Source organism: Emydura macquarii, unplaced genomic scaffold (assembly GCF_026122565.2).
Source record: "Emydura macquarii macquarii isolate MOO-44397 ecotype Brisbane River unplaced genomic scaffold, CSIRO-AGI_Emac_v2 contig_2768, whole genome shotgun sequence".
Taxonomy (NCBI): domain Eukaryota; kingdom Metazoa; phylum Chordata; order Testudines; family Chelidae; genus Emydura; species Emydura macquarii.
The window spans coordinates 50,243,919-50,266,579 of NW_027132905.1; the positions used below are offsets into that span (position 1 = coordinate 50,243,919).

Genomic DNA, 22,661 nt, shown 5'->3' on the forward strand with positions numbered 1-22,661 from the left:
TACCCTTTCAATACCCACCCCCCGACAAGCAAACAGCAGTGGGCACCCTTGCATGCAGAGCGCATTGGTACCTCCAGCTGACAGCTTGACTCCAGCCCCAGTGGAATTAGCCACCATCAGGCTGGGGCTGCCGAGCTCCTGCTAGACAGAGACAAGCGTGGATGCAACCCAGCGCCTCCACCTCAAGCCAGCTGTTCACCTGCCTGTAGCCGGATGGGGACACACCTACATGGAGCGAGTCCAGCCGAGTCAGGCGGCCTACGGAGCTGGCTCCCAGGCAAGGGGTTCAGCAGCATTGCCGCCCCAGCAGTCATCCCCAAATGGGATTCAGTGGAGAGGGGGATACCACGATGAACATATCCTGTGGCCGGGGAGGGGGGGGCACTCAGTTCCCCCAGTTCTGTGCCCACCTTCCTGATGTGTGCGTGGGGGGGGAGCTACAGGTCAGCAGCAAGGTACACCAACAGAGCTGGAGGGGAGGAGGGAGCCAGGACTGCAATGAGCACCAGACAACAACTGCACAGACTGCAGCTAGTCTACATTTAAAGTAGACAGTGACCCAGCTGGGCACCTGTAAGAGCGCTTGTGTAGCCGTGTTATGGCAGTCAGTGGGAGAGAGCTCTCCTGCCGACATAATAAAGCCCCCTAAACGCGGGCCGGTGGTTGTGTCGGCGGGCGAGTATCTCCTACCGTCGGAGCGCTGTCCACAGAAGTGCTCACGCCAGCAAAATTTGTGTCACTGGGGGGCGGGTTTCACATCTCTGAGCAGCAAAAGCTTTGCTGGCATAAATGCCAGTGTAGACAAGGCCTGAGCTGCAGCAGATATGGAATAACAGGAGGAGCCGCAGGTGGAGATTAAGGTGTGTGGGGAGGGCTGACTGTAACAGCCGGGGGCGGGGAGAATGACGGTGAGACTGGCTGAAGACAGCAGGGTATTGGCAGCATCCATTTGTGTCCTTTCATCAGCACTGAATTCACTGTCACATTTATTGAAAGAAGAAGAAACGGACAATTAGAGAATGAAAGAGCAGCCAGAAGAGATGTGCTTTCCTTCAAGAGCAGACTGAAGAGACATGGAATGGAGTCCTGGTCTTTGGTGGATTCGGGGCACTCACAAAAGATTGTCTTTCTCCAGCTGTTTCTCAGCGTATTGAGCACTTGTCTTTCCTACCACCCTGGCTGGATTCTGTTCACAGCTATAGAGTCCCGTGTTGGTCAAAGGCTTTTCCCAGAATTCATCAGGAAAGGACATTGGCCCGTAATGGGCAATTACAAAAAATAAAGCACTTTGTCACTGGGTTTTTGTTTTTTTAATTAAAAAAAGCCCTTTACCTGTCTCCTGGATGTGGCCGCTCAAGGCAAGCTGCTTGCTCTCGATTAGTCTCTCATTCTCCGTGACAGGCAGCCAAATAAAACTGTCACTGGCGGAGCCATCTTCTCTGAGATTCCCCATAGGACCTCTCTCTCTTCATATCCCCATATGACCTCTCTTCATCATCTCAGGCTGACTGAGTCCTTCCCTCTCTCAGCAAGGTCAGAGGGACTGGGAGAAGACCAGCAAATCTATAAACGAGACAGTCACTGACACTGGCCAGAAGTGGGCAAGGAACTCACCCCTTCCTCTGCTCACTCACCATCCTCTATGGCCCTCCTGAAGGAGTCACATGGGATGTGGCTAGTGCGCTGGGCTCAGACTCGAGACTTGGGTTCTTGCCACATCTTTGCCACTGACTGTGAAGCCTGTGGCATGGGCGGCCAGGCTGTTGCTGGAGTCCGAAGAGCTGGAGACAGAAGGAGAAGCCAAGCCCAGGATCAAAGCCGGAGTCAGTAAGGAGACAAGCCAGAGAAACAAGAACCAGCCACAAAGGAGGATCTGGCCTAAGGAGGGCAGAAACATCAGGAGTCAGGGTCCAACGTGGCAGCCAGATCGGGATCCAACAAGCTGCTTGGACAATGTCCTGCACCTCCTTCTGGCTTGATTGTTGGGGCTGGATGTCTCCCCAATCAGGAGCTTTGGGGGTGGAGTTCTTGGTGAGCTAGACCTCTGGTGGCCCCCTTCTCCACTGGGTCCAGCGAGCTGCTGGGTGGTGGCCATCAGCTAAGCACTGCCCACGGGCCTGGCTTGGAGACCTGCCAAGTGACCTTGGGCAAGCTGCAGCCTCGGTGTTTCTGTTTCCCCTCCCATCTCTTAGCTCTTCAGGGGAGGGACTGTTTCATGGTGTGTCCGTGCAACACTTCGCACCACGGGGCCCTTATCTCAGCTGGTGCTAGGACGACACACACAATACGGGCTGAACCCCTGGCTATTCATTGGTGGGCAATGCCAACTGGCAGTTCTACAATCAGCCACGCCCTGCTCAAGCAGCGAGGGGGGGGGGAATCCCACGATCCAGCAGCAGAGATGGGTTATTCCCTCGATCTCTGCCAGGCAGGGTCGCTGCTTCCCTGTTGGTCACCGTCCCCCCAGCACTAATTCATGCCAGCAGCCAGAATAAAACGAGGTGTTTTTTTTTTACATAAAGAAAAGACTTCCAAATGGATTTTTATCTCTTGGGGGAGGAGAAATGAATGAGCACATCCCCATGGCTGAAAAAAGAGGCACACATTTTAATGGGCATTTGGAGGGGACCGGGGGGAGAGGGTATCTTGGCATTTCCCTCCTGTGAAAGAGCATGGCTGTAAAACTGCCAGGGCAGAGCATTAAAGGAAGACCATAAAGCCAGCTGTCTCTTTCCATTTCTGCTTCGCGCATGAGTTATGGTGCGATTACCAAGGGTGCTGGGCTTATCGCTTCTGATAAGACTTCAATAGATTTGGCTAGGACATTCAGGAAAGCAGTAATTACATTTTAATGCACAAGGAAGCGTGTGTGCATGTATGTTTGGGGAGGGAAGCTGCGTCTATAGTTATGTATTTAGGCAAGTCAGCAATAAAGCCTGAGGAGTGTTGGAGGGAGGGGTGATTGATAGTGGGGTTTTATTAGATTTAAGTGAAAGCGTATGAATAAAATCTAGAGACAGATGAGGCTTTCTAACTCATTATTAGAAAGTGTCTCAGCCTTGAAATGTCTCTCCATTCTTGCCTGATGAGTGAGTTGCTTCAAGATGCAACTGCTGGTTGTTTAGAAAATACTTAGCACTGACATAGTCCCCATGCAGCACTGAGGGCAGAATGATCCAGTCGCGGATAGGTTCCTGGACAGCCAGGAGGCCTGGAGTGTAGTCACAAACCCTGTTCCTCCAGTGAAAAAACGGGAGGGAACTTCTTGAGGAGAACCTCACAGCATCCCCTTCTTCCCCCCATTGGAACGTCCCAAGCAGAGGAAGTGCTGAAGGCTCCTGGCCAGGTTTTGCACCTGACCCGGTGTATGCTGTGACGGGACATTAGGCGTATTCTAACCACTCCACTTCTACATTCACCACCAGCCCAGCTCAATACTGCCAGTGAAGCGGCTAGTTCTTTACTCATACGCCAAAGCCCAGTGTATTAGTTGAACGTTCTCAGGAGCCTCTGAAATGGAGCTGAAGGAAGCTAGAAAGTAAGGGCAAGTAGCCAAGAGCTTGCTGCTTATCCACCCCTGAACCTAACCGGCCCAGCCTCTTGCTGGAACTCATCTGTACTGAGGAACAGTTCCCTATTCAGCAGCTGCTCTGGCTTTTTTCATACAGACTTTTAACCATTCAAACCAGTTGGGAATTTCTCAACAAAAACTTTGGCCAAAAAAAATGCCTGTTTGTCAAAACCCTTCATGGGTTCGGGTTCAACAAATCACTTGACTAAAAAAAGAGAAAGTTCTGAAACTACCAGAACAAAAATGTTTTGTTTGGGGTTTTCAGTTCATGAATCTTCCTTGATCGGAAAAAAAATTCTCAAAAAAATGTTTTGAGGCCTTTCCCACCAGCTCAGCTAACTACAGACCAAGGGCAAGTCTACACTTAAAACTTACAATGACAGAGCTGTATCGGTACAGCTGTGTCGCTGGAAGCGCGCTTGTGTAGCCACGTTATGTCAGCAGGAGACATCATAAAACCATCTACACAAGCGGCGGTAGCTATGTCAGCAGGAGCGCCTCTCTCACCAGCGTAGCAGTGTACGCACAAGCCCTCATGCCAGCAACACTTTTGTCGCTCAGGGGTGTGGAAAAAAAAAAAACTTCCTGAGCAACATGAGTTTTGCTGGCTTAAGTACTCGCGTAGAGAAGGCCTACGGTGAGCCAGGCTATTCCTGAGGACAGATGAGATCTTGGGCAAGACTCATTATCCTCATCCTACTTTTGAGTATTTAATAGTCTCTTTTGATCACTGGCACAATTGCTGCACAGGCTTGTTAGCTCCAAAGAGATCAGATGAGAGGGAGATGAGCAATTTTCAGGTAGGAGGTGCAGGATGTGAGGTGACAACCCAGTTTAGTCAGGTGCTTAATCAACTCTGGGCACCCTGACTTGTCTCTATTTACAGGGCCTATTACTCCATTATGCTGAGTGCTTTGCTGTCTATAGGCTCCAGCCTTCCAGTCCTTAGAGGTAGTTATCTACCCACAATGTAATTAAAGTCTAGTGTTTAATGAGACAATGTGCCACTAATTATTTTTCACTGGTTATCAGGGTGGGGTTTTTTTTTTGGGTTCTTCTGTTTTGCAATAAAGCAAAATCTAATTACACCGATTGCAAGAGAAAGGAGCAGGGTGCGTGGGGACAGGGAGGCATTAATGGGCCAGACTCCCCAAACAGGTCGGAGGGCTCTTAAAAACAGACAGAGGAGAGCAGAGGACTGGTCCAGAGATGCAGTGTAAAGCCTATTGGCAATATTCTTCTCCCACATTCACTCTGTGGGTTGTGTCTATTGCACACTGTCTTCTCTGCTCATCTCGACTGGCCCTGCCGAGTCCCATGCCCAAAACAAGTGCATGAGAGAATAGGGATTTTAATTGGCCATGGCAGGATCTATGTCCCTGGAAGGCAAATATCTTTCTTCCCTCCAACTTGACTGAGCATTGTGGCTGGCAGTAAAGAACAGCCAAGCAGGTAAAAACCACCTAAAAAAAGCTAGGCACTGTAGCGTCTAGGTATAGCAATGTGTGTCATTACAGAAATTAGCATGAACCTTGGGCAGAGTGCCATGGCAGAACGTTGGCACATGCTTCTGTTGCCTCCAGCAGACAGACATTTTGAGTCTCCCTTTGATTATGCAGCATTAAAGCCACACAAGTAAAGGGATTGTTCACACAGAGGGCATTGGTGCACTAACACACTACAATATTAACTTCTGTTACACATTAAGCCTCTCTCCAGCTCAGTGTAACAGTATTTAGTTAGAAAAAATCGGAGTTCTACACGATTTCTAGCAGAGCATCATTAATTTCTGAAGTGACATCACCACTCAGCAACAAAAGAACCATGAGTTACACATTCATTATACTAAATACACACACACACACACACACACACAGAGCATGCACTTTGCAGAAATCAACTGGTTTCTAAGGAACCATGCAAGGGTGCAGCTGCAAGATCTAGTGTAGAGGGTTTAAAATAAATTAATAACAATAAACTAACTCAGCAACAAGGAGTTCCTGCCAGACCATAACGCCAGCAGAACCAGCATCCTCCACACAACCCTTCCACCTGCAATTCTGACTTCAGCTGGAAGCCAGGGAGCTTTATAGAGGGCTTCCCTACCCAGAACCCTTTGCAGGGAAGGGAAGTTCCACCCCAGACTCTTTGGGTGATTGACAGGCCATCCAGGAAATGAGTACTCTTCCTCTCATTCCATAAGCTTAACCCAACACAGGGACAGTAATGCAAAAATCAGCAAAACAAGATACAACAGAGAGCTAACCACCCACATAAGTTACCTCCTCACATATACTTACCCCAACTCACAGACTTATTAGATCCCTCACATGCAGCTTGCACGCACAGATACAATTATAAATTGTGCATTCCCCTAGGAAACCACATACATTCACTTAACAGCAGCCAAGGTCACACCCAGACAGCCTTAACTCTACCCTCTTTATGCAGCCAGAGTATTCATCTTTATTTCCCTCTGTTTGTGGTTTTAAATCTGAATTATTCCCACTTCTCCAGTTATAAAAGTGTGTTCATTTGTTTGCAAGATCAGTACTCTCAACAAGGCTTTGAGGATCGGGCAGTGGACTGGGACTCACAAGACTCGTGCATCATTCCCAGCTCTGCCACTGGTTTGTTGAGTCACTTCATCGCCCTGTGCCTCAGTTTCCCCAGCTGCAAAATGAGGATAACGATCCTGACCTTCGTAAAGTGCTTTGAGAGCGACGGATGAAGCACTATATAAGAGCTACTTAATTGTCAGTATTTGTACTTTCTGACAGATCTGTGCCATAATGAACTTAATACATATTTTGTATGCATCCTGTAAAGACTTTAAGATGAGAAACCTGTACATAAGATAGCATGTGGAAGTAGGTTAATTGGAGTGTTATTGTATGAATCTGGGGATATTCGAAGCCATGGCGAGTACCGCAGATCACTAAATGACTGCCAATAACCTTTGTGTAATGCTGCATCACCCTGCATTCTGTACGCACCACATCCAGTTCATTTTATTTAAGTGTGTACATTGTAAATGGGTAGGCACCACGGGACAGTCATTTACTTACAGGAGTATAACCAGCCGCCTGCCACTTTATACCCGAGAATGTGTCTTAAAAAGACCCAAGCAGAACAGATTTCGCTAGTGATAAACTCCGCTTCCAAAAAGAACTGTACATCAGCTCACTCTGGAGATATCTGCCTTTAAATTGGTTTCTAGAGCATGACTGAACCTGCTCATCCTGCTTCTGAGGCTAGGGTAGTTTTGTGAGGAAAAATCTGAATGTGAGGAAAACTGAATTTGAGGTTAAGAGGCAACATGGGGAGAAAACTTCAGACATCAGAGGAGTCTTCGGTTTAGCAGACAGAGGCTGAAGAAGATCCAATGGGTGGCAGCTGACGCTAGACAAATTCAAACTAGACACGAGGCACAGATTTTTAACAGTTGGTGTAACTAATCCTTGGAGCAACTCGTCTAGGGCAGAGGTGGGTTCCCCATCACTGGAAGCCTTTCAATCAGCACTGGCGGTCTTTGTAAACCATACGCTCCAGCTCAATCAGAAGCGATGGGCTCGAAGGCAGCTGTTTGAAAATGCTGATGGGATTGGAATGCCAGAAGTCGTTCCGGCAGAGGTAGATTACAGGGCAGAATGCAGGTGAGGTAGTCAGAGGAGTGCACCAGCAAGGACGTACACACCCTCTTCTGCCTACCGTCTCTGCACAGAATCTAAGTCTTGGTCCTGGGATAAACAGCCATGGAACGGGCTGTTGGCAACTCTACGTGAAAGGCAAACTTTCTGTTCCGAGGTCCAGGCTGGGAGCAGCAGCCGGCCTGGTTGCTGATTTCCTTACAACACTTTGACATGACCCAGTTATTATTTTGCTGCTGTCACAGAGCCCAGAATAGGAGGAGGACTCCAGCTGCCAGACGCAGACCAGATCTGTAGTAAAGGCATCTGTCCTGTCAACTCCGAGCCTGGTGGCTACTCTAGCAAGGACATTTCTCTGGTGACAGGGAGAGATCCCAGCTCCATTGTGCTAGACTCTAGACAAATTAGTCTAGTAAAGACCGTCAGCACGTTACCGTTGTCCATTTCCCGCTGTCCAAAGCTTTTCTCTATCAGTCTCTCTCTGTTCCATCCTGCCCTTTCGCTCCTCTTGCAGGACTCTACCCTGTTGGGACAGGCCTGTTTGTCACCAGAGCATGCCTTCAAACAGGGAGCCTTCAGTGGTTGGAGCCCCTGAGACCACTGGTGAGAGACAGACAGTATTGATGACAGCTCAGATGTGGCTGGAAACCCACTGGAATTCGATACTCTCCCACGGCATTCATGCACATGTTTCTTTGAATGCCACTCATTCTAAGAGCTTCTTGAGTGAGCCAGCACCACAGGAATCATGCTGAGAGAAATTCCATGATGATTGCCCGTAATGCAGGCAAAAAAATTAGGAAGGAGTGAGAGAGAGAAAAAAAAACAAAAAAACAAAAGAGAATGAGCGGAGGGAATGAGAGAAAACAAGTGAGACCGGAGGAAGAGAGGGAGCATGAGATGGTGAGAAAGGCAAGACAGAGGGAGGGCAGAAGACAGAATGGAAAGAGAGTGAAAGGAAAGAGAATGAGAGAAAGGAGGGAGAGAGAAAGCAAGAAGGGAGAGTGAACAAGGCAGTCCTCCTTCCGCAAATCACCCACTCCTCACATCTGCATTCACAAGCCAGTCCCCAGAAAGCAGATGTGCTAACAAGATTTTGCTGATCTGCTGTCCGGGGCGCGGGCTGCCAATGGGCGGGAAAGAAAGGGAAGCGAATGGTGGGCGAGAGGCACTGGTAATTATTTCATGGGAGAGAAGTGTGGTTTGAGATGCACTTTGAGACCCTTTGTGGATCTTTAATGAACCTTTAAACATGCTAAAAAATGGAAGGGAAATAAAAAGTTCTCATTAAGGGTTCTGGCAATGTCTAATTAGTGGCTTTAAAGAGCCCTAAACAGCCATTTAACGGGTAAATCCTTCAGCAGCCAAGGAGGGAAAGTTGAAAACACAATGGAAAGAGCTATTTTCTTGTTGCTTTTTAGAGTTGTTCCCTTCCCCCACTTGTTCCCACCTTCTGGTCTGTCTTGTCCAGTCCGAGAGATGACCTGGTCTATTTGGTACCCGTGTGCCAGGCAGATCCCCACCCCAGAGTAGGATTGCCAGGAGAACCAACCAAAACCTCCCTCCTCTGCAGAGGGATCAAAAGAATATGGGGGGAGGAAGGGAAGGAGAAGGGTGTGTCCAACTAAACAGCTGGGGACAGGGATGGAAGCGAGGTCAAGGATTCAAAATATGGGATCCAGAGGGGAGATACGGAACTGAGAACCACGGACTGCACCCGGGAGACAATCTGTGCCTCCCAGAGGAACCCTGCCCAGACGCATGAATGTAGTAGCACCAGGAATTAGGCCCCACTGTCACAGAGAACGAGAGCTGAACATTTGAGATTTTTGAATCTTTTCCTGTCCCAAATCAGGATTAAAGGTCAAAATTTTGAAAATTTCAGTAACCAAAAATTGCAAGGGGGGGGGGGGGAGCAGGTTAGGTCATTCAATTCATTTCAATGTCCACCATTTAAAAAAAAAAATTTAACTGACGTATAACCAAAAAGAACAATTTTGAACAGGAAAAACCAGCATTTTTTGTTTAAAAAAATATCGAAACAGGACACAGACAATTTAAAAAAATAAAATAAAGAGCCAGGTGGAGAAATGTTTTGACACCACGAAGAGTTTTGGTTTCAATGAATTGGCCGTTTTTTGATAAAAAATGGTTGTGTCAAAAAATGCCCAGCTAGCTGCACCCAGAGCGGTAGGCCCGTCTGGCCTTGGAATCTGTGACTCGAGAGAGAAACCCTACCCAACTCTCTGAGAAATAACAGGCCTGTCAGTCTAGCACAGAATCCCGTGTCTTGCATCAGGAATCAATTTATTCAGCACCTTCCATCCCAGCAGCTCAAAGCCCTTTGCAAACATGAATGTGATTCAGCGTTGCAGCCTCCCCATATCATGTAGGTGGTGTTATTAGTTGCATGATGGTAAGTGACTAATAGCAGCATTAGGGAGCAAGGTGTCCTAGGCGCTGAACATGTAAACAAACCTAATGAGAGACAGCCTCTGCCCCAAACAGCTTACAGTTTGAATAGAGAAGATATCCCACGGGTGGGGGAAAGGGAGGATTATTATTCCCAGTTTGCAAATGGGCAATAGCGGCACAGAGCAATTAAGAGACTCGCCCAAGGCCACCCAGTCCGTCAGTAGTACAGTTCAGAACTGTCCCCAGACCTGCAAATTCCCATCTAATGCTCCACCACAAGATCATCCTCCCTCTTGAGGCGTTCTGCTGCCGTCTCCATTTTACAGATGAGGAAATCGAGTCAGGGAGAGGTGAAGGCAAATGTTTTCAAAGTTGGGTGCTGAAGGTTAGGCACCTCCAGCCCTATTTAGGGCTTGTTTTTTTTAAAAACTGCCAGGCACCCGCAGCTCCCACTGGCTTCAGGGGTAGGTGCTCCACTGCTCTGAAAACCAGCTTTTCAGTGCCTAACTGGGAGGTTTTATTTAACAGGTGCTGGGCAGTCACAACTCCCGTGGACTTCAGCAGAAGCAGAAAGTCCTCTGCACCTTTGGAAAAAAAATCTAAATGAGCAGCCTAAATACGGGTGAAGTTTGCCCAAGCCATCGAGTGAGTGGCCGGCTGGATAAAGGCAGCCATCTTTGGATACCACCTGTGGAAGCGAGTGAGACAAAACAGGCAACTGATGGCATCTGGTAACAGCGAACCTGGTAGAGGGGCTGGCCTGGAATAAGAAGCGGGTAGATGGATGTTCACTCAGCAGCAGAGTGGGGCAGTTCTACTGCCTCTCGTGCCCATCTCCCCGCAAGGTAACGTCTGGGGGAGGTATGGCCTCTCTGCATTCCTCTCCCCCCCCCCGGTCCAGTGCTGGGCCTGTTTTCTTAGCTCCAGTCAGCAGTCAGGGGTTCTGAGCAACCGACGGCCTTGGATCATGGTCTCTGCTAACGTCAACCCCAACGAGTTGGCAAGGGGCGATACGACGTTGCCGCTGCCACCACGGCCAAGTGCGGTGTCACTGATTCGCTTCTGTCCCCGTGCCAAGGCTGGCAGCATCACTGCGATCTTTCAGCTGTCGCTTCGTCCGCTGGGCTGCTGCCGGATTTACTGGGGTAGGTTACACAACCCTGAGGGAGCCTGACGGCTAAAAGGTTCAAATGCCACTCGACAGCTAATAGGCTAAACACTGCTCTTCCCTCGGAGCCGGTACTGATCACATGCCACAGCGCGCATGGGCCTAGGGGGCGCGGGGATGCGGGTGAGGCCGTCTCTTGGTGAGACATAAGACTAACGCGCAGACATTAATACCCAAGACAGTTCTGGCAAGGGGAGTGGGTGTTCACTAGAGAGGTACCCAGTCAGACAGTGCAACGGCCTTCAGACTGAAAGGTTTTATGGGAACGGGTCAATTTTGATGACATTTCCAATGGGAAAAAGTCAACATTAAATCATTTTGGTTTCCTTGTTGAGTTTCAGCTTTAGCATTTCAATTCGACGTATTCTGCTGAGATGTTCATTGTAGGGTGATTTTACAGACATTCCCTGCAATATTACAGACATTCCATTCGATAGTCTATTCTGGTGTTTTGACATTATCAACACGTTCTGATGGTTCTGATTCAAGAACATTGGGAATTTTCATTTAATGGGAAACTTCAAAATTTTGGCCTTGCATTCCGGTTGGTGGGGGGGAAAAATGTTTTTTAAGTGTCAGGACTTCCTGTAGAATGGGACTTCCAGTTTCCAACCCGCTCTGTCGTTTCCCTGGGAGTTTTGCCAGGACACTGAGGCAGTTATTTAGGTTCTGCCTCCTGACCCTCCATCTGCTGGTTCAGCTGCGCGTAGTGTTCTTCACATCCTGGCCAAACTATTGTGCTGTTGCTGTGCATTGTTAAGCAAAAGTTGTGCTCCACCCCAGAGGTGACAGCATTTCAGTTGCTGATATTGTGGTCACCATATATAAGATGGATGCAGGTATTTTTGCCACTTCTGAGCTGATCTGTCATAACTGAGTCAGGATGGTTGCCTCTATTAGCTCCCACACTTCCCACCCCCAGGGAAATCACTGACAATAATTCCAACCTGTCTTCAGTTAATTTTCTCCACAATACCAGGGAATCTTTCTGCACCCACCAACCTTCCAGGCTGAGACTGAAGTGGGAGTTGAATGAGGGAGAGCGGAGCAGGGAGAGAGTTGGGGAGGCGGAGCTGCAGATTTCTTCTGCAGCTTCACTTTCCTTCCCAAGAGTCTGTATAATGGAGCAACAGCAAGACAGACACAGAGAGCTTCTTGCTGCGGTTACTGGTGCCCTGTCCCATTAGGCAGGCTTAGCAAATCTGCTTAAATCCTTTGTGTTTTTGCTATCGCAGATAATGCTGTCTGGATGGCTAAACTGGGAAATGCTTTTGCGGACTTGTTTTGCTAAAAGAGGCTGAAATACACAGAGGCAGGCAAGGATTCACAGACACACACACAGATTGTTTGCCAGTGCACCAGACTTGTATGCGTGTGCCATGCAGAGATGTGAATGCACATACCCCCCTCCCAAACACACGCACAGAGCTGCAAGCACATTCAGATTTACATTCCCGCAAATACACGTGCGCCTGCAGAAGGGATTTTTGTAGCTAAGTTAAAAATTGGCTACACCTACAGGAGGTGATTTTTTAATTAGCCCCATAATTGATTGCCGTGTTCTGCAATACAAACACCCACTGTAAGAGAGAAGTGGGCAGGGCGTTTGTGTGACAGTGGTAATGGGGGGGAGGGAGGTGGTTTCTGCTTCCATCTTTTCAACTTCGGTGCATCCTCCCCCACCCGCTGCTTTGTATCTCTCCTCCTCCCTCCCCTAAGCCCACGCAGGGATATTGAGACAAGGAAACCAAGTGCCTGACTTTGAGGGGAACTTTTTGCATCATTACTGTTTGCGCTGGGGGAGTGCCCAGAGGCTCCAGCCAAGATCAGGGCCCCACCGTGCCAGGTGTTGTACAAACACAGGGTTAGAGACGGTCCTTGCCCCCAAAGAGCGTAAATAAGTGAGACAGAGGCGAAGTGACTTGTCCAAGTTCACACAGCAGGTCAGTGGCAGAGCTGGGACCTCAAGCCCAGACTCCCCAGTTCAGTAGTGCCCTTCCCACTAGACCATGCTGCTACTTATTTCCATTAGTGCCAATTACTGGTGCTATTAACGTCTAGCGTCATCTCTCTCACCACCCAGATTCCCCTCCTGTTTGATCCTTTACCGGACTCAGGATCCAAGCAGAACTTCCCAGAAACGCCCGGACCATCCCCCGCTGGAGGTGGGGTGCAATGGAATTTACACACACCGATCAGGGAACATCTTTGCTGGGGTCCAGGAGTACAGTTCAGAGCCCAGGGGGCTGCCGTTGTCTCCCCCGGACCTTTCCGGGACATGTCCATCAGATACGGGGCTGACCATGCTGAGTGTTATACCAGGGGTCGAGGCGCTCTAGAATTTATGCTGCCCTCGACAAATTCTGCCCCTTCCAGCCCTCAATTACTTGCACACCACGCTCCCAATCCTGCAGTCCTCACACAGGCAAAACCCCCATAAGGGCTGCCGGATCAGCCATCGGGGGCCTGATCTGGAGCGGCGCTTAGCCCATCCCAAGTCCCAAATGGGAGCAGAGCACCCGCACTAGAACTACAGCAACCACAGCAATAATGCTGTTCCTCAGCCTGGGGTTGTGGCACCTCTGCCCTTCCTAAGCGGGAGGGGACCCCAGCTGGATGTGAGGAAGTTTGGAAGTAGGAGATGGAGGGTCCAGGGATGGAAACGTTTGGAACCGTGGCCGTACTGTACATCCCTGAGGTCATTCCTGCGCTGCATCAGCTTCCATCGGATCCCAAAGAAGCAACCACCAGAGGTGAGACTTCCAAAGCCAGCCTGTGAGCTGGGGGCTGAAATGGCGTCCGGACGGCTTTTGCAGGTCCCCATTTAAGCCTCACTCTGCAGCAGCCTGAGCGCTGGGGCCATCATCCAGAGACAGCCACACTCTTGAGCGCAGCTGAGCAAATAACTTAGAGCGACTCATTTACTTGGCAGATTTAGTGGCTTTTTTCCTGCTCACGCAGTGTTCTGGAGCAGATTGCAATCTCCTCCGATTTCCTCATTATTCAGAATTACTCGGCATTTTGACATTTCCTTTACAGTTCCCTTCAGTACTCAACGCTCCACATCTGAAGCTGTTTTGATTGGTCACATAAGTCACATTGTATTGTTTCTATTCCCTGACTGGGCAAAGGGAACTCCCCTGATGAAGAGACAGGTTTAAATAAACCACTGAGCCCTTGTTGACTCTCTCTGGGAGCAGATAAGCCGGAATTGTAGATGATTTGAAAGCTTTTCCTTTCTGGGTCACGCAGGCCCAGCCTGATGGCTCAGGCCTAAATTAGGCTACTGAAAGATTTATCGGCCAAGCGCAAAAGCCCATTGAAATTTAATTTGCCCTCAGCACATCCACCCCCTCGTAATTGTCTGTACATGCACTGTCCTCATGGGAAAGGGTGCGATCAGATCCGTGTCAGGTCTGCTTAAACGAGCAAGTGACAGGGCAAGTGTCTGGTGAGGGATTTCTAGCAAAACGAACACCCAACCAGTTGCCCGGCTGGCATTTATTATGAGCCCTCTTTGTAGGCTGGCTGCAACAGTGATAACACACAATAACAACACACACTGATAACAATCTCCCTGGCAGCGGCCTCATCTCCCCCCCCGCCAGACTAGTTTGTTAGTGAAGGCTTTAAATATTGTGAACACTGCAATGCATTTGACTGGCCATGCTCATTCTCTCTATTAATCATTCATCATTCTCTTCACTTCAACTTTCTCCATTTCATCTTCCCCTCCTGCCTCCCATTGATTAGGAGACCTCTGTATGGCTCTCCTAATTAAGAGCACATCCAGCGGCAGAGTAACGCAGGACAGGAGACCTCCGGATGCACTCTCAGAAAAACAGTGACCCGTATTGACCGTGTTCCATCTCCAGAGCCACAGCAGGGCCTTTTTAATTAACGGTAATGATTTTAACTGATGAGCCCAACAACAAGACAAAACAAAGCACCAGCATCCTGAGTTAGATGGCCCCACTTTGTTCTAGGGTCAGCTTTCGACCTGAAAGGTGTAGTAGACACCTGCAGTCACAACTCTTAAAGCGCCCCCGGCCAGTGACACAGACCAGAAGGTATTAGCCTATTTCTTCCAGTGTGACTAGGCAGAGAAGCCTCCATTTCTGAGTGCCTCAATTTGGGATGCCTTAAAGGGACCTGATTTGCAGGGGCGTGGGGAGATTACACTCAGGACTTTCTGAAAGTCAGGCCCCTGAAGATATCCCAGGCTGAGAGCCCCGAAAATTGAGCTGCCCACTTCAGAAAATGCAGGTGATTCAATGTTGGATGCCATCACCCCAGGATGATAATTTACACTTGGGACTTTGCTGCTTCTCGGTGCCCAGAGCACCGAGGATCCTGTCAGCATCGCACCACAGACATGTCTTTGCAGTCCCTACCTCTCTCACTCCCACAGTTACTGATCCTCCAGACCCAGGGTTCACTGGTTCAGAGATTTTAAGGCCAGAAGGGGCCATCAAGATCCGACATAATACAAGCCGCAGAATTTCATCCCCTAATTTCCGCCTGTCCTACTCACCAGCCCGGAGCACCTCCTTGTGGCATGACCCCGCTTTGCAGCACCTCTGCCTCCCCGGGGATTTCTGGGATCCATGCGGTGATCTGGCCTTCCAACCAGGTCGCATTAAAAGTTCCATCCCTTCCAGGATCCTGGCATCCAAACTCGAAGAAACCAAAACTCTTCCACCCTTCTCCATCCTTCACAGACTCTTTGCTCTTCTCCCAGGCTTCGCAGAGTTCTTACAGAGCACGGCTTCTCAGGGCTTTCTCTGGGGACGCCCAGCTCTTTGAGCTGTGGACCCTCAGGGGTCTCTCTTCTCCCCTGGAATCCCTCTTCTCCCAGGACTGCACTAGAGTCTCCTTCTCCTCAGCAACCCACTTTCTCTCGTCAGGGAGAATCCCAGGGTACAAGCTCCTTCCGGCAAGCCCCTCTATGGTTCCTTTCCCAGACAGCAGAAACTTCCATCTGCCTCTCTCCTAGGTTTTGGCTGCCTGCACTCCTTCCTTTATCAGAGCCACCTTGTCCGGTTCTCCCCAGCTGAGTCTAATCCTTACTTATCTGTCTCCTCTCCAGGTGCCAAAGAATGTGTTAATTGGGCTCTGCAGTTCCCCTTAACCCTGTCACTGCCAGGATGGGGTTTGTGCACCCCATCACACTGCACCAAACCCAGCACTTCTGGTTGAGCTAGAACCAGGGGGTGGGCGACTTTCCCTCAGGAGGATGGAATCTATCCTCCCAGTGACACACACAGCCACATGCATCCAATGCACGGCGTGTACCATTAGCAGGGGCAGCGCCACATAGAGAAGTGGCAGTTTGCCACCCCCCCCCCCATTTAAAAAGGTCTCCAAACCAAGAGACGTTGCAGCCTGGTGGGCGAGGTGGGCGTGCCACTCAGGCTTGGCCCGGTGGTTTTTAGATGGAGCGGCCATCAGGCCAAACGTGAGTGGGGCTGCAACTCCTGAAATGAGAGTGGTTCTGCTATGCGTACAATGTGAAAAATGTCTGGGGCCATGCTTGCTGCGAATGAGCATACAGCAAGCACCCAATGAAGTCCCAATAAGTTACACCAGGAACAATTTTGGTCCTGTGTCGCCCTTTCCATCCTTGGCCTTCAATGTCCTCTGAGCTCCTCTTCATAAAAAAGATTGATTAATTCAGAATTAGTCGAACTCCTTTTAGCCAGCTCTGGTTCCAGCACAAAATAAAAGAGGGAAGAATTACTGTCCCCGAGTCAAACATTTACCCAATGAATTCTTTACAAGTTATTGTTTTGGATTTCAAGTATTTTTTAGTAATGGTGTGATTAGCCCTGCTCTGCTTAGGGGAGTGACACTTGGTTCTAAATCAGAACCTGGAGAAATGCTTTCCGGCAATTTGGTTTTTTTCACAATGTATCTGGATGTGGAAAAAGAAATTGAAACCAGCGTGGGGAGCAGAGCCCCTAAAACTCACAAAATGCCAGTCTGGAGCTGTGGAAGCAGGGCACAGGAGGTCAACGCAGCAGAGTAAATGCAATGGGAGCTCTGCAGGGCAAGCCAGGAGATTTTGGCTGATTCACACTCTCTTTCCTTTCGATGTTTATTTTAAACTCTCTTTGGCTTCCATTTCCGTCCTTGTTCCCAGGAGGCATTAAAAAAGCCAGGGATGTGACAGTAAGAAAGGGGGCTCTGAATGTTGCCTACAATGGACTTGAATAAATCTTTATTCAAAACACAAGAATTTTTTTAATAATCCAGACTGGCAAGAGGCAATCTGCCGCGACGGCCATTTTGGACCATGTTTCTGCACAGCACCCATGGCTGCTCTTTGGGAGAGCTCCTTGTCCCAGCAAATTTGCCGACAGCCACCTTGCAACTTCCCTTCCTCAGAGTGACTCTCCCCCTGGAATCATTCCTCCACAGAGTGACCGAGCAACCGCAGCCGCCATCTTGGAGCCGCCTCTCAGAGCTAACGTAGCTGCGGTGGCCATCTTGGAGCCACTCCTCAAAACTACCATGACGGCGGCCGCCATCTTAGAGTCGCTCCTTCTCAGAGCTACGGTGCCCGCGGCCACCATCTCCTTCTGAGGGCAGCTTCCTGTTGTTGCTGTCATGTTAGCACCACTCATCAAAGAACCAGTGCCAAGTGGAAACTCCAGTTCAGCTACTTCCAGTGGTCAACTGGGCTTTGGAATGGAGCAACGGGTCTATCAGGCAACTGGTTCCTGGAATTATTCGTCCTTCTACTGAAGGGGACAATAGAAATCAATAAAGAACTGGGGAAATCGGAGGCCAGTGGAAGTTTTCTACTGGAATACGTTACAATTTCTGCAATGGATGTGTTGCCTTCATCCTGGAATCATTAGTTCTCAGACAGCAGTTGCTTTCTTATTTCTCCCTTAAAAAGGGTTTTGAATGGGGTTGCATTCTGCGCCCCCGGGGTCAGGGGTTTTCTGGGCTCCTGGCTGTTCTGAGAATTCACACACAGCTGCTCCAGAATGCCTCACTGCTCAAGAGATGGCTCCAACGCAGGGAGCCGGCTCGTGCACTTGCTTTGCCTCATTGCTGCACCTTTTGCACCTCTGGCCATGCCATAAAGATGATCTCCACCAGCATTGCTTATAATACTGGGAAGGAAATTGGCTCCACAGCCCCTGACGGTGGCGGCGCTAAGTGGAGTGCCACCGCTTTTCTGCCTGCTCTCACCACCACGCTGGTAGACAACACTGCCTCCTCTTTTGTTTTTGCCCACATTGCACAGGTTACATGGAAGAAGCAATGCACCTTCTCTGCTATGGTCTTTAGGAAAAGAGAGACTGGTCCTGGTAATTCAGGTCTGTCTGCATGGGGAAATGGCACAAGTTTAAATTAAACTGTGTTTTAAACCGATACAGTTGGATCAATGCAACACCCTGTGCGGACACTCTTGATTCAGTTTAACTTATCCCAATCCCAAGGGTTTTTCTACACTACAACTACTTTGCTAGTATAGCCATACCAGTATAACTCTGCCTGCAAAGCCCCCTGGTGGAGACACGACGCATGCTGACAAAAGGAGTTCTTTTGAAAGCACAGTAAAGCTATGTCGAAGGGTGGAGGGGTGGGTTGTTTTTTTCGCACTCATAACTGACAGAGCAACGTCAGCAAAAGTGAGTAGTTTACACCTGCCCCAACTGATTTAAGCTAAACCAACAAAGCCACTTTCAAATGCAAATATGAGCGTTTAATCCATGCAGGGGGTGGCCCTGGTTTAATTTCGTAGGTTTAAACTCATACCTTATCTTAAACATTTCATGCGTAGACAAGGTCTCTTGCACTAGACTAGGTCTGAAGAGATCTGGGTTCAGTTCCTGGCTCTGTCACAGACTCCTTGGACAAGTCACTTAACTGACCCCTGTGCCTCAGCTTCTCCATCTGTAGACTGGGAATACTAATGCTTCCTTCCCCCCCCCCAACATTCATCTGGCTTGTCTATTTAGATTGTAAGCTCTTTGGGACATGCACTGTCCCTTGCCATGTGTACGTACAGCACCTGGCACAACAGGGCCCTGATCTCAATAAAGGTCTCTAGTTGCTCCTTTAATAACACTAATAGGAAGTGCCATATGCACTGCCAAGTCACATGGGTGTGCACAGTTTCTCTGAAGATTCTGCCTGGATTGGACTCCATCACTGCCATGTTCTTTCAGTGCTGTCTTTGTAATGGTTGGAGGACTTAAAATACAGACGGCGACAAGGAGAGTGGAGAGATAAAGAGAAAGGAGTGGAAAGGACAGACGATCATTCTAGCGCCCGCTGGCCCATTGCCACAGCCTTGTGAAATCACATTAGACAGCCATTGCTGCACACCACCCTTCCGCAGAACTGCTGCTAATGCATTAATGCTCCACTTAGGATCAGGACCCATTGATTTTTTCATCTCCAAATAGCTAATTCACTACTTGATTGGTTAATGCAATTTCTCAGAACTCGGAAGCCTTTTTATTATCCATCCACCCGTCGGTCTTCCCAGGACATCACTCTTTGCCATTTATGCCTTGTCTTTCTCTGCACCATGTCAGGCTTGCTGCCTGCTGGGTCTCGGTTTGCTTCTGTCTCTGTGAGCCTGCACAGCATTGTTTCTGTGGGTTGCAAGGTTAATTGTGAAGAACTCAACCTCAGAGGAGGGTGGTGATGGATCAGAGGCTTTCTTTTCAAATATGCATGGATGGTGGGGAAAATAATGAGGACTAAAGAGTTAACAAAGGTTTGCTGCAGACAGGCTGGCTTTGGGTTGTACTGAGAACTACACCTTCTTCTACTGGTAGCCTGTTGGTTTACCTCTAGTCTGTGTTAGACTTGAGTGAAAAAACAGATTTTTCAGTTTATTGGCAATTCTGAAATATGAGTGGGGGGGAGGTGTTGCAGGTCAAAAATGTCAATGACTTGAAAAGTCTAAAAAAAATGTTTCGGGTCATTTCATTTGACCTGAAACACAAATGTTTTCATTTCAATTTTCAGCATTTTTTGACATTTTTCAATTTTCTAAAATAAAATTACTAAAAGCAAAAAAAAAAAAAGTCATGTCAGATTGAAAAATCAAAACGTTTGGATTCTTTTGGAATCTTTTAAAAATCAAAAAACAGCTGGTGAAATTCACATGATGTCGTGAAACGTTTTGGTGTTGCCAAATCTGCATTTTTTTTTTGCCAAGAAAAAGTTTCTGCTGAAATATTTCACCCAGCCGCAGTCAATAGCGACCAAAAGCTGTTACCAAGATGGTCCTAAACCAACCCCCCTGACTCAGTGCATCTGCAGCATGGAGAAGATCTGATCGTTGAGATTTGCGCCTGGCACCAAACCTGTGGTTTTCAACCTTTGGACCCCCAGGTTACAAATGAAAAAAGGTTGAAAACCGCTGCTAAAAGAACCCGAATGCAAGATGAGACAGTCATGCTCACAGTCTCGTGTTTTTATAGCACCACCACTTCTGGCTGCACTCTCAGTAGCTCCCAGAGGCTCTGCAGAGTCAGGCTTGGCCACTATGAGGGTTGGAGCCAATTAAAGAAACCCCAGGTACTGCAGAACCCACTGATGGGGCTTTAGTGGCATTCTTCCAGCCACATCAACAATACTAACTCTGCGCTCCATCATGGCGGAAGGGGTGCCCAGCAATCAGAGCCGTGCTGTCTTTTACAGGAGAAGCAAATTCTAAGTCCCGGCCAGTTCTGGTTGTTAGAGATCCCATTGCACTTCGGGGGTCTTAATTTTGGTGTGCTGGCCCATTCCCAGTTCCGACAGTTACGCCCTTCTCATCTAAATTCCCCCTCCCCCTACAGCATCAGCTGGATGTTGTATTCTTTCTCCCGTGCCGTCCAAAACAGTTGTGCAGCGTTGCTGTTCAACAGTTGCCAATTAACTTTCCACTCCAGAGATGATTGCATTGCACTGATGGGTGAAGCAATTCCTCTATATACACAGCTTATAAAGTGCTTTGACGTGAAAAAACGCTAGATAACCATATGATATGATGATGGTTTTGGACCCGTGTCAGCTGTCTATAAATAAGGAATGAGAAAACATGACACGCCAATCGACGAAGGAGCCCCAAGCATAAAATTCCTGGCTCTGAGGATGGCTGTGCTCAGGGCTAGGAAAGAAGAGAATCCATGTAGATAACAACCAGAGGACAATCAAGCTTGCGGGGGGTTGTGCTGGGGTTTCCAGTCTATTGATTCCAGCAGACCACCTGATCCCTGACCTGTCCACAGTAGCTCCATTCCTGTGGCACAATCGATTGATGGTGAAGAAATTCAGCGCTTCTCATTTTGGCTCTCTGCAGCATGGTAAGTGTCGGGTTTATAGACACCGTGTTCGGCTCAGCAGTTAGGAACGGTCTTCTGCTGCTCACCCTGGGAATTCTTTAAAACAGGACACCGATGGAACCCGCAGCCACTGAGATTTAGCGTCAGAAGGGTCTTATCTGCCTTGCGGGTATTTTGTTGACTCCTGATGACTGTGCAGAGCGAAGATAGCCGCGGATGCTCCCTCACACGTGGTCCACCATGTGATGCAGTACTTGGAGGGCCAGGTGGTCTTCTGGTTAGTGCAAGCTGGCCTCCAATCTCTTGTCTCTGTGTCGGGGCCTGGTTCCTGACCCCAGGCCAGGAATGTGTGGCCCTCCCCACTGTGTCTGGGCTTTTGCCTGTAAGTGGGGCATGGTGGGGGACTGAGGCACCCCTTTAAACCAGGACCCAGCCCAGGGCCCTGTGGGAAATAACACTGGCAGGTTCCTCCCCATAAAAAGTCTAAATCTGCCACCCTGGGCTACTTCCTACCTATGATCTCCTTCAGTTTGGGGCATGGCCCCTCTAGTCCAAACACGTAATAGCTTCACAAAGTCCAAAAGAGCAGGGTCTTGCAAGACCTGCTGGTTTTCAAAGGGGGGTGGATGGAGAAGGCTCTGCCTGGGGGCCTCACCCACTCTGTGGTCCTCTCTCAGGCTACATCCTGTGTCTGGCTTCTTGGAGAAGGCTTCCTCTCCCCTGCAGCCTGTCCACCACCACTCAGCTGGGATTGTGAGCGACTTTTAACCCACTCCACCAGCTGGAGCATGCTGGGCTAGCCTGTACGTGCAGGGTTACCTTGGCCCAGGATTTCAACCCCTTCAGGCCCAGTGCAGTGTCTCGTTCTTTCTCCCGGCTCCAGTCTGGTGTCTCTCATTCCTTCCACGTCTCTTCCCTCCACATGGTCTTTCCTTCTTTCCTCCTGCCCTGTGTTTGTTTGCTTTTAAATTCCTCTCCTCCTCCCAATCCCAGTTTTTCCTCCTCCTCTCTTGAGCCACCCTGACCTGCTGGACAGAAGAGATTTTCCTTCTCCTCACTGCGAACCTGCTGTAATGTTGCTATCCTTGAAAACCCAGGTAGGCTTCTTCACGCCTCACCGCAAGTCTTCTGTGCAGAGCTTGTCGCTCTGGGGGTCCGTCTACACTGCAATCAGAGGTGTGATTGCAGCATGGGCTGGAATATCTATGTTCGCTTTAATCTAGCCAGCATGGCTAAAACCAGCAGTGAAGGGGCAGCAGCGCAGATCCTGGTGCAACCTGGTAATGTGAACATATACCTGGAGGTTTTGGTGGATTTATGCAGCCTAAATTTAAACCCAGATTGCCACATCTTCACTGCTATTTATAGCCACACTAGCTAGATTAAAGCTAGAGCTGGGGTATCTAGTTGAGCTGCTATCACGTTGCCGATTGTCGTGTAGACATATCCTCTGGCTGCTCTTGTTTGACAGTCGCACGCATGGAAGAGGCTGCTTAGACATGCAGCTCAGGGACAGGCGGAGAACATGCATTGGTCTGGCAGGGACATTGCTTCTT

General features: G+C 49.0%; 1 long non-coding RNA gene across 1 annotated transcript; it reads right to left on the reverse strand.

Moving 5' to 3' along the window:
* Window positions 1-960: 960 nt before the first annotated feature.
* On the reverse strand, window positions 961-15,561 carry LOC137165989 (uncharacterized). Its single transcript, XR_010923527.1, has 3 exons — window positions 15,339-15,561; window positions 1,635-1,781; window positions 961-1,563 (listed from the first exon to the last, which is right to left on the reverse strand). It is a non-coding gene; the product is annotated as an uncharacterized lncRNA (long non-coding RNA).
* Window positions 15,562-22,661: the final 7,100 nt, after the last annotated feature.